General features: G+C 39.5%; 1 long non-coding RNA gene across 2 annotated transcripts; it reads right to left on the bottom strand.

Moving 5' to 3' along the window:
* Positions 1–252: 252 nt before the first annotated feature.
* Positions 253–7,774, bottom strand: LOC110132995 (uncharacterized). 2 transcript variants are annotated; one of them, XR_011487151.1, is made up of 4 exons: positions 7,636–7,774; positions 5,253–5,430; positions 1,958–2,181; positions 253–1,641 (listed from the first exon to the last, which is right to left on the bottom strand). It is a non-coding gene; the product is annotated as an uncharacterized lncRNA (long non-coding RNA). The 2 variants fall into 2 exon arrangements; XR_002312631.2 differs by lacking the exons at positions 253–1,641; positions 1,958–2,181 and adding an exon at positions 2,272–3,258.
* Positions 7,775–11,037: the final 3,263 nt, after the last annotated feature.

Raw genomic sequence — 11,037 nt, 5'->3', positions numbered from 1 at the left:
ACTCACTATGGTTTGTAACCCTATATTCATTTGTATTATTGTTTGATGACTCCACTTCCTTTTTGAGACTAGTAGGCTCTTGTCTCCAAGATCACGTCTTTTATGGGTTTTTTTTTTTTTTTGCTCATCACTGTTTTCTCAGCTACCAGCCTAGTGCCTATGTGAATTGCTGAGTGAATAAACAAAGTATAGGTATCAATAACTGTTCACTTAATGACCAAGCTGTTTGAATGAAGACATTGGAATGATGAATGAGACTGATATTTGTTTATTCTTAGGTTTCTGGCATTAATAGTATTATAGTACAAACATTTATAGCAGAGAACAATATGAATACAGCTATATATCTATAGCATTAGATAACAACTTACAGAGAAATTACATGATGATAATTTTAACATGGACACTAACTTAAAGATTTCTTAAAGTATATGTTCTGTCATAGTAATGCTGCATTTAGCATCCTTGACGTGCCTGTGTGTCAATGAATCACTGTTTATAAAAGAATCATGACAAGATATGGTTGGCCCTTTCTATTTCTTCATATCCTTGGATTCTGCATCTGGGGATTCAACCAACTGTGGATTGAAAATATTTGGGAAAAAAAATTCTGGAAATTTCCAGAAGGCAAAAGTTGAATTAGCCATGTGCTAGTAACTATTTCCACAGAACTTACATTGTATTAAGTATTATAAGAAGCAATCCAGCCATGATTTAAAGTATTACTATATGGGAGGATGTGCTATTGAGTATATGCAAACACTATGCCATTTTATATGAGGGTTGTGAGCATCTGTGGATTTGGTATTCATGGGGGTTCCTGGAACCAGTCCCTTGCAGACACCAAGGGATGACTGTACTTTGTTTCCATTCCCTAGGCTTCATTGACTACATATAACATCAGTATAAGTCATGGTTCTTTAGGCAGCAAGCATATGGCTACATTGTAAACTAGTATTGATATAATAGATTTTATGAATTTGAATTAGTCAGAATTTGCTTTATAATAGAATTGTAGAAAGACTATTCTCCCCTATATTATAGGCACAATATAGTACACAGAGTCTACTTATAGTGTTGACTAATTCTATAATCCTAAAAACTTAATGGTATTTTGGCTAGGATTCTTAGTAAGAACAAGCAAGTCTATTGTAATTTAAACAGCAAAATGTATTAACTAAATTACAGTATTAGTGTTACTGTGTGTTAGACTTACTAACTGTTGCATGCAGTTCTAGTTTATCCTTGACATTATCAATAGCAGCCCCTTCTATTCCCAGATGTGTCCTAGTTCAAATGGCAAACTGTATGATCCCCTATACAGGGCAATTGGGAGAGTTGGAGAAATGGATAAAGCTTCCAGGAACAAGACCTCTAGGCACACACAAAACTGGATTAATGAGGGAGCTGTCATTTGTCACCACCACTGACTCTAGAACCACTCCACAGATCTGCCACTCCAAAATCATATCTCACGGATGAGAGAGGAATCCCCCATCACGCCCTGTACCTCTGGGGCTATTCACACTATGAAAAAATGAACTCCTCATTCAGACACTAGTTTTCCATAGGACAGAAATCAGAAAACCGCTTGCACCATTTGTACAAGAGTCTGCGAAGACGTAGTTTGGGGGATTCCACCTGGGGAAAACAAGGTTGACAAAACAGAAAACAATTAAAAACGAGAAGTGTATTTAAAATATTTTGAACAGCTGCAAAAGACAGATGTTACCCTTTATCTGGACATACATCCATTTTCCAAACTTAAAACAATAGCAATAAAAACTATTCCCACTTAATGAAGTAATAATCTCTCACACAAATAAACTCATTCTCTCCCTAGATGAGGAGAGTATTTAGCATGATCTTTTTTATTTAGTACAATGTTTTAATTTAATACAATCTTTTCTAGGTCTAATATATGTAGTCATCACTACATATGTTTCCTTAATCCTACCTTGGTGTTTGCAGTTTTGTTGTTCAGTCGCTCAGCCCTGTCCAGCTGTTTGTGACCCTGTGGACTATAGACCTCTAGGCTCCTCTGTCCATGGGATTCTCCATGCAAGAATACTGGAGTGGGTTGCCATGCCCCCCTCCAGGAGGTCTTTCCAGCCAAGGGATCGAACCCACGTCTCTTACGTCTTCTGCATTGGCAGGTGGGTTCTTTACCAGTAGTGCTACCTGGGAATCCAATATTATAAAGTAAATGGTCTTTATTTGATGTGAATAACTTTCCTCATCAACAACTAACTAGTCCATATTACTTTTATCTTTAGGTCAGTGGTGACTCAGTTAGCTGAATTTCTTACCTGTTGAGTAGACCCAAATTCCATTCATTGGGAATTGAGCCCCTGCTGGCTCTTCTTGGATGAGGCTACTCTAATTTTCCATTAATTTTTTACTAATAGACATGGAAATGTTAAGGAATATCCTATTGAAATTCTTGAGTTAGAGGAACTCTTTTGTGTTTCCATTGCATAACAGTAATTATTCCTTTCTAATCTTGCTTAACCCCACAGCCAACATGGTAATCCCCTTGTCTGCTCCGTCAAATGGCTTGAGACACTGCTGCGCTCTTGGTGGAAGTATTCCTCCCTTGATTATCAAGATCCTTAAACCAAAGCAGTTGAAAGTGGCAAAGATGTGAACTTAAATTCATGTTAGTGAGCCATTAAGGGAAAAGTGAGAAGTACCACTCCCATTTCATTTCCTGGTTCCTAAGCTCATATTTCTGGCCATGGCTGAAGAAACACTATGTATTAGATGCTATTTTATGGCATATGTTGCATTCTACAAATGTCATCCTAATTTTGTGCCTTATCTTCTAATATAGGAACCAAAACTAAATCTTTAATAAGTCATTTCACTTTTGTATAAAGCCATCTGCTTCTAGTTGGAAATATTAATGTCTCCTAAATGCATCAATCTGAGGTCCTAATCATTCTGCTGTAAAATAAGATCTCTAGTCAGAACCAATGTTACATGAATTATAGTGACAGAGAGTGAAGCATTTGGTCAGTTGACAGATGATGTTGCTGGCAGAAACTTGGTAGACAAGATGGACAAATCCATGTCTAGAATGTATCAATTTCAGACGGCAGGGATTCCACACTCATCATGTTGGAAGAAGCCTTATGTAGTTAATCTGCCATCAGGTGGCTGGTTATTCCTTTTGGGGTATGGTATCATATGGCAGGACTCATGTTTGTTCACTGTTGCTTTCAAACTGAGCATTCAGCAGAAGTAATATCCAGATACCTGGGGGAAGAGAAGTCTAAGTTGTTAAGCCCATGCATCAACTCTATATGAAACCATGACCAAATTTTTTTCATGAGACCATTTAGTAATTACTGGGTCACTGTGGAAAGAGGTTAACAAATCCACACGGCAGGGCACCTTGTTCAGTCATCCACTGAAAGCTCCATTATAGAGTCAGTCTTTTTGCATATTCACATAAATTTTCTCAAACTCTAGAAGAGTTTAAAAGTCTAGATTGATCTTTGCTATAATCTTCCTTATCACCACCTCTCCAATCTTATTCCTCCCAAGTCCCTGACTATCCAGTGAAATTATTAGGTATTGCCTATAATTTAATATAGATCTGTAGCTTATCCTGCTTTCCAGATAAATGGATCATGAGATGCCCTGTTTGAAGTTCTGCTCATTGGGAATATTTATTTTTCTATGTGAGCAATCAGGTCACCCCAGAGTGGGGTTGACATGATGAAGTGCTCCACTTCTATAGGTGGGGTGATTGAGCTGTATTAAAGGGGACAAATAAATACCACTGTGTAATGTGGACAAAATGAATACTTTTATACAATAGAGATCCCTATAGGGTGCTGTTTAGTATTGTCATTTCCAGTGGGGACAACAGTAAATTGGAATATTTTTTTTGTTTTCTCAGTCACCTGCTCTTAGAGTTCTCTTAATGAGGATAGCAGTGTGGTTTGAGAGAACAAAGGCAGCATAGCAGGAGTAAACATACTCAGAGAATGAGTCATCTGCCTTTGAAACTTCTGTTTTTAGGACCTACTTGAACCAATTCAAATAGAAATCATTTCCTGGGGATGATGGATGCTGCAAGGAATATCTGATTTTATAGCTCAGTAGTTGAGATAAAATATAGTTCATGGTGGGATGCTCAATTTCCATAGCCACATGTGTACTGCTGTCAAACATTCAGTCTCTACCAGGATCCAGCAGCAAAGTGAGACTTCCCCAGAAGGAGAATGCCAGAGTTATTCGCTTAAAAAGATACTGTACTTTGAAATGTGAGGGTATGCACTATAGTCTGGATTTTCCAGGGAGTCTTGTATTGCTTTGTGCCACATTGAAGGCTAGAAGACTTTCTATGACCTGTTAATTATTTGCAGAAGCAGAGCTAAATATCATATATAATTTCTACAAAATACAAAAATTGAGCAAGCATCATTCCCCTTTCTTATGACAGTGGATGCATATTGGGATACTTTTGTTTCCTGTTGGAGGAGACATTTTGAGACACTGGTCTCCAGAAATTTCAGTCAACTGACAGGACTCTGTATTTTTCGTATCTTTTATCTTTTGATGGAGCTTGCCAGATGGCATTAGTGGCAACGAATCCACCCGCCAATGCAGGAGATGCAAGAGACACAAGTTCGATTCCTGAGTCAGGAAGATCCCTGGAAAAGGAAATTGCAACCCACTCCAGTATTCTTGCCTGGGAAATTCCATGGACAGAGGAGCCTAGTGGGCTACAGTCTGTTGGGCTACAGAGAGCCAGACATGATTGAGCGACTAAGCACACATCTTTTGATATGTATATGTTTTATGAATGTATATGGGTACGGATGTGAGATTGGACCATAAAGAAGGTTGAGTGTCGAGGAATTGTTGCCTTCAAATTGTGGTGCTGGAGAAGACTCTGGAGAGTCCCTTGCACTGCAAGGAGATCAAACCAGTCAATCCTAAAGGAAATTAACTCTGAATATTCATTGGGAGGACTGATGCTGAAGCTGAAGCTCCAATGCTTTGGCCATCTGATGCAAAGAGCCAACTCTTTGGAAAAGACCCTGATGCTAGGAAAGATCGAAGGCAAAGGAGAAGGGGCAGCAGAAGACGAGATGGTTAGATAGCATCATTGACTCAATGTACATGAACTTGAGCAAACTCCAGGAGTTAGTGAAGGACAGGGAAGCCTGGCATGCTGCAGTCCATGGGGTCACGGAGAGTCAAACACAACTTAGAAAATAAACAGCAATGCTACCTACTCTTTCTGTGCACTGCTTGCATTAGCATAAAATCGTCGGTTTACAGACCCCTCTGATTTTCTGCATGCTGAATTATGGCAGTCAGTGAGTTCCTGTTGTTCTTTGGCATCGAAGCCAGTCACGGTGTGTGTCTGTGCCTGCCAGGTGGAAACCATCTGCATCCAGTGTTCTGTGTTTACTGGGACAGAGGAAGAGACATTAGTCAGATCGAAAGGTCCGTTCTAGCTACAATGCGGGGTCTGGACTGATTTTCTCTCCTGAGTGATAGCATCCTTCAGACGTGACAATCCAATTAAATGGAAAACAACCCGCTGTTGTTCTGTGAGACCTCTCTTCTGCAATGGTCAGATAGGCAGATTAGATGTGAAGTGACAGTAATCACCAGTTGTGCATCTTGTGTGTGTGTGTGTGTGTGTGTGTGTGTGTGTGTGCATCTTTTAAGTCTCCATGATTATTGCAGGAATATGGCTCTGCTTTTCTTTTTTCTTTTGCTTTTCGTCCATACCACATGGCATGGCCCCTTGCACTGGAAGCTCGGAATCTTAACCACTGGACCACAAAGGAAATCCCAGGACATATATAGTTCTGTCACCATAACCTTATCCACATTATGGTAAACTTAAAGCCTATCTCTATTAGAGTTCTCCAGAAAAACAGAGAATAGGATGTGTATGTGCATATTTGTGTTGTATATATACATATAATGTATACACACATTGACCAAATATCTGGGTACCATGGCCTAGCCTAGCTGACACATAGAATTAACCATCACATTTTCTTTTCATTCCCATAATACTTAGAAGCATCCTGATGGATCGTCAGTCTTCCTCCACATGCCTTCCTTCCCTTACAAAATTACGGGGACCCTGAAAGTCCTGTATTGACAGGCTTCTTATTCTATATGTTGTTGTTGTTTAGTCTTAAGTTGTTTCTGACTCTTCCGTGATCCCATGTAGCCCACCAGGCTCCTCTGTCCATGGGACTTTCCAGACAAAAATACTGGAGTGGGTTGCCATTCCCCTCTTCAGGGGAACTTCCCGATCCAGGGATTGAACCCGAGTCTCCTGCACTGCAGGCAGATTCTTTACTGCTGAGTTACCAGGGAAGCCCCCTTATTCCATATAACCAAGTGATAATTTAAGTAACTGTCACCACGGCTGCCACGGGCTGGATTCTCCTTGCCTTGTAACCTGACAACATTGAATAAGCAGCTACACATTCTCATTTCCTGAAAGGTTTGTTGTCCACCATCACATCTGTCATTAATTACTCTATTGGTCAGTGTTCTTGCTTGCAAATAACAATTCACTCAAGCTAGTTTTCACTGAAATAGATTAGTAAAGGATATTAGGTAGCTTGGGGGATAACTGGGAAGGCAGAAGAAAACTTCTAAGTTTCCACAATTCAAGTCCAGAGGAACACTGAAGAATTCACCTGAAGAGGGCCACGCTGTAACTGCTGCCGGCTCCAGAAGCAGCAGCAGTGGCCCGAGGAGAATGGTCCTGGTGCCAAACCCAGTGGGTGGAGGTCTGAGAGGACAGTGCTTATGGCGTGTACACAAAAGAATGGGCTAGGAACACAGTCTCCTTTCATTCTAGTTTGAAGGAACATTCATCCTACCATGCTGAATACCCAACTTCAAAACAGTGCAGTGCTGACAATGACATTTCCAGATAATTAGGTAAGAATATAAGCATTACCTTCCTCTTTAGAAGAAGGCATTCCTCTGAGTTCAAGAAAGCATTGGGGCCTCCCCGGGTGGCGCTAGTGGTAAATAATCTACTTGCCAAATCAGGAAACACGAGAGATATGGGTTCAGTCCCTGGGTAGGGAAGATCCCCTGGAGTAGGAAATGGCAACCCACTCCAGTATTTTTGCCAGGAAAATCCCACGGACAGAAAGGCCTGGCAGTCTACAGTCCATGGGGTGGCAAAGGGTCAGACACAGCTGAGCGACTAAGCGCAAGTAAGCATTATAACCTCTGCACCCACACCTCTAAGCAACAACATGCTCTAGGTCATTGTGATAAAAAGGATTCTGAGATGGCCCTGAGTTTCTGCCTCTGGTGTACATACCTTCTAGAAACTGCCTGAGTTTCTACCTTCTAGAGTGCCCTCCCTTGGTGTGTGTGTAGAAACAGTGAGTATGCCGGGCTATCACTCCTGTGATTAGGTTATTAACTGACCTTGAGTTAATCACAAGGGAGATTATCCTGAGTGGGTCTGACTTCCTCAGACAAGCTGCTCATAAGAAGTTAAGCATTAGTAAACTATTTTCCTGCTGGTTTGACGACAAGCAAACTGCCAAGTTGTGAGAGATGGAGGCACATGGCTAGAACCTGAAGACCTTGGCTGACAGCCAGCAAGTCATGGGGACCTACCCTGCCAAGAGCTAGATCTTTCAGACAATCCCAGTGAGCTCAGAAGACGGTCCCAAGCTCCAGACGAAAACCTGGCTTGACACTTTGAATTTAACCTTGTGGGAGCCTGTGCTGATAACACAGTGTGTGCCTTCCTGGACTTCTGACCTACTGAACGTGTGAGGTGACAATGGGTATTGTGTAAGTCACTAGTGTGTACGAACTCACTGCACAGCTATGGAAACAAAGACAGTTGTGGTTAGGAGGAGCAAGCACTGAGAGAAGTTTTAATCACATAAAATGCCTCTCCAAATCTCTCCTTTGTATTTGCTTTGGGAATGGAGGCTTTCTCAGAGATATGGGACAAGAGAAAAACAAACTTAGAGGTACATCGAGGAATCCACTGAATGCCTCTCTTCTTCAGGCATAGAATCCTTATGCTCTAATGACTTAGAGAAATAAAACCTAGATTTTGAGTTAGTCAAAAGGCCTGCCTCCAAGTCCCAAGATTTACTACAGAACTCGGCCCATTATTGGCCCATTTAAAATAGTAGCTGTAAGTCAACTATACTTCAATAAAATAAAAAAAAAATAGTACCTATGATCACTACTGTCACATATACATATGTACAGGAAAAACTCATTATTAGTAGTACTTTTCATTATTAGTAGTACTAATTCATCACTGGTAGTACTTTCACACTTTTTTCAGTTCTGTAATTTAGAGGCTCCTATTGCCTCTGTTATTAAAGCTCAAAATCCCTTCACTTGTATGACAATATTACATATATGTATCTTCCTGAGCACAGAAATTCTTCATGTCAAAACCCCCCAAATGTTATGTACTTCCTGTCAATTTGCAAAGAAAAAAAAATCATAGTGCATGTCTTCTTTTTTATGTCCAAATTTATTTTCTTGAAATAAAATAAGACTGGATGGTAGCATAAGTATTTTTGTCTTAGTAACTGGATCTTATTTTCAAATGATTGATCTGATTCACCAACAGATGATTTGATTTCAAATATTGTTTGAAAATACCTAGTGACTGTATAACAGAATGTTTAACCATGCTTGGTAGACCTATCCCAATTTTTTAGTTTCAAGATGTTGAAAACCTTCATATCCTCTGCTACTGTTCTCTGATCACTTAGAATTTAGAAACTGTGCTTGGCTGTGAGTATTGGAAACCAGAAAAATAGAAGCTTAAATAAATGAAGGCTTTTAGTCTCTTCACATTACATGAGTTGGACAGTATAGGGCTGGTGTTGTCATTTCCTGCTACCAGCATAATCTAGGTTCCTTCTGTGCTTCCATTCAGCTATGCTTAATGGATGCTTGTTATCTCATGAACCCAAAGTCACAGTGTGCCTTCTACTGTCCCGGAAGGAAGAAGGAACGGGCATGGAAAAATATCTTTATTTGAATCTATACTTCTTTTAAAGAGGATTTTTAAAAGTCCCAACCAGTGGCATCCACTAATATCCCATTGATCAGGACACATGGCCACTTCTATGTTTAAGAAGTTTGGTTCGTTTTGCTTTTATTAGTCAATCACTTGGTTGTCCCCCCCAAAAAAGGTGAGAATGGAGAAAATTATGAATTTTTGCCACATATAGCCTAGAGGAAAATGAGTATTATTCAAGAAGAAAAGTAATTTGAACTGTCCAACTTTGAATTGGCAAGCAACAAAACTATTTCAACATTTGCGTGGCAGAGTTGGATACTGTAAAACAATGTGACAATACAACATGGTAGTATTGTCTTGAGGCTAAAAGCTTATAAAAATCTTCAGTTATTCAAAGAAAACAGCGAGTTATAAATAAATAAATTCCACTGGAAGATCTGGCTCATAACTAAAATAGTCAAAATCCAATGTGCTTTGTGTGGGTTCTTTGTTAACTATTGATTCTCATTAAGTGCAGATTTTGAAAGATAAGCATTTATTTTTTTTTCTAGAGCAAACATCAATATTAGTATTCCACTTCTTATGGACATTTATATGGTAATACACGTTTACACAGATGTTTCTAAGGAAAAAAAAATGTGGAGAGATAGTACACAGATGATCAACATGATGAAAAATTTCAGTATAGAGATGTGTTCCTTAAATATGAAGATACCATGTTCTTGAACTTGATTCAACTGAGAATAATCTGACTTTTGGGTACAAGCCCAGAAGAATTGGATAATTTGTTTTCACCTGCTGAGGAAGCAGGTTAGTTTCCTTGGAGTGCAATTTCAAGTGGGAGGGAAATGATGAGTGAAATGTGAATGCTCACACTTAAGCAACAACTATCATTCAATACATCACTAGTAAAAAGATTTCTAGAAGACAGCGTTTTTTATACCTGCTAAAGTATACTTGATTTACTAACAAGCATGTCAAATATATTTGTGTCTTTGGTTTCCTTGCCTGTAACGTGGAAAAAAACAATTGTACCTACTTCATACAATTAAAAGAATTAGAAGTCAACATGTAAATACATAGAATGGAGTTGGAACATAATAAATGCTTAATGAGTTTGCTACTATTTGTTATTAAAGCAAATCCAAAAATAGGATTAATAACATCCATTCTTTGTATGGAGTTAGTGTAAGTTGTCAAATGATGATTTCTTCTTCCTGGTGAAGGTGAGGACTGGTGAGTTAAAATTAAATTTCTGCCACCCAGCCCTTTTTGTTGTTATTGTTGGCAATGATGAGGTCATTTCACTTTTATTCACCTGTGGGGCTTAGCAGGACTATTGGAGAAGGACTGAGCAAGGGAGTTACAGTCACCAAGTCAACAGGAATTAGCTCTCATTATCTGGACCCTCCAAGCCTCTACTTATTTGCAAAGCCTCTTTTATCCTTGTTGGTTCTAAGATTTCTACCTTTAAGTTCCAAGATTGTATATTTCCTTCTGAACCTACTACAGAGAAAGAAATCTCTGCTTCCAGAAAATGTGTCATGCTCTTAAGATCCCAGGCAAAGTGAAGGCTGCTATTGTGGTAGAGGTTGATGACCATTGGCAGACAGCATTATCTTAACAGAGAGGTAAAATTAGTAACTACTATATTCTAAACAAGGAAACCACAGAAAGACATGCAATAAAATGTCACATTTCATACTATGATATCTCTGTTATCAAGTGTTCAAGTTTTCGTAAAGACATCTTGAAGATGGACGAGGAGAGCTGCATGGTCAGAGCACTCGGCCTGAGGCTCAACCCCATTCCTCACTGACTATGTTTCCTTCCAGGAGCTTGGCCTCTGTGAGGATGGCCTCTGTACTCAACTAAGCACTACGCAAAGTACATTGGCTTCAAGTAGATGCTCATCTCTTTCTCTGTAGAAGCCCAGAGATAGGTAGTCCCTCTCTGGATTCACGGTGTTGCTTTGTTTCTGGCCACGTTATAGCCAGCAGGAAGGAAGAAAAGGGTCA

The sequence above is a fragment of the Odocoileus virginianus genome, chromosome 4 (assembly GCF_023699985.2).
Source record: "Odocoileus virginianus isolate 20LAN1187 ecotype Illinois chromosome 4, Ovbor_1.2, whole genome shotgun sequence".
NCBI lineage: Eukaryota > Metazoa > Chordata > Mammalia > Artiodactyla > Cervidae > Odocoileus > Odocoileus virginianus.
Note: the sequence above shows the minus strand (reverse complement) of the source record. Positions and strands in the feature narration are given on the sequence as shown.